The following is a 1,487-nucleotide window of genomic DNA, read 5'->3' as shown; positions in this document are numbered from 1 at the left end:
ACACCTTGTTATCTCAGATTGTCCAGCATCTGCAGTTCTTACTATCTCTAGATGTTATTTTTAACGAGTTTCATGCGGAATTTCTCTCTGTAAGGTGTAGCTAGTTTTCCCATCGGATTTTCCCAAATTCACCTCATGACCTATGCACAATATCTCTCTGTACCTCCGTTGTGTCCTCCTACTTGCCAGAAGTGGAAGTGATGGCCAATGCCAGGACCTCCTGGGATTGCTGGCCCAGGAGCCATCTTTAAAGCCAAGCCACGTACCCAGTCGAGCGCTTGCAGTCCAGAACTACCCTACACAGCTCTGCCAATTATTCCCAAACATGTCAGGCAGAGGGTAATTGGCATCCCACTTTGCTGATAAGGACCTGGATGCCCTGGCAGACAGCAGTGGGAGTGTGTATAGTGGTGCCCATGGAACATGCACTGATTATGTTGGTGATGCTAGAGTCCGAGATAAAAAAGTCTGAGGTGAGCTGGAGTCACCAGGATAATGCTCTGACTAGATGTCAGGAATTGTTGACATCTAGTTTCCATCCAGCAGGTAGAAGAATGGGAAACCAACTAAGTGAGGGAAGATAATATCATAATGAAATATTAATATGTGTTCTTGCAAATTGACTTCTCACATAATTGACCACTCAATGATTCGGTAGGAAAATGGCATTTTGCCCTGTATCATTGGGAATCTCCTTATTTCCAATCTCATGTGATTCTCTTCTAAATTTTTCACCATTTTACTCATGCTAGTCAATGGCTGAGAAGGTTCTGCAGTATAAGAGATGATGAGCTCCCTCATTTGGCCTTTGTCCGAGACCCATTCCTAGGTTTTACCCAGGGATGTTTAAGTTAGGTGGGTTAGACATGGGAAATACAGGGGCAGGGGAATAGGTCTGGGTGGGATGCTGTTCGGAGGGGTGGTGTGGACTTGTTGGGCCGAATGGCCTGTTTTCATACTGTAGGGATTCTATGAGTTCTATGAGTTTATATGTTCCCTGAATCGTTGCTCCAAGGTATTGAGGCCAAAGCCAGTTGAAATCCAAATGCAAAACCCATAAATGTTGGTAGCCATCCAATTTTAACTTGATCTGCTGAATGGGAAAGGATTGAGTTCAGATCGACCACCTCCACCACTATTCCCAGTATAACTCTTACTCAGGCTCAAAATGTTAATTCTGTTTCTCTCGCCACAGATGCTGCCAGACCTGTTGATTTTCTCAGCATTGCTGTTTTTATTTCATATCTCCAGAATTCACCTCTGACCCTTTATCTTGGACATTAACATCACCAACGTATCAGAGCATGTTCCAGGGGTATCAACTATACACACTCCCACTGCTATCCACCAAAACATCCAGATCCCTATCAGCAAAGTGGGATGCCAATTACCCTCTACCCAACATGTCTGGGGTAATTGGCAGAACTGTGTAGGGTAGTTCTGGGCAGGCAGCACTTGACTGGGTGCATAGCTTGGCTTTAAAGATG

This window comes from Rhincodon typus, chromosome 30 (assembly GCF_021869965.1).
Source record: "Rhincodon typus isolate 14 chromosome 30, sRhiTyp1.1, whole genome shotgun sequence".
Classification (NCBI taxonomy): domain Eukaryota; kingdom Metazoa; phylum Chordata; class Chondrichthyes; order Orectolobiformes; family Rhincodontidae; genus Rhincodon; species Rhincodon typus.
Note: the sequence above shows the minus strand (reverse complement) of the source record.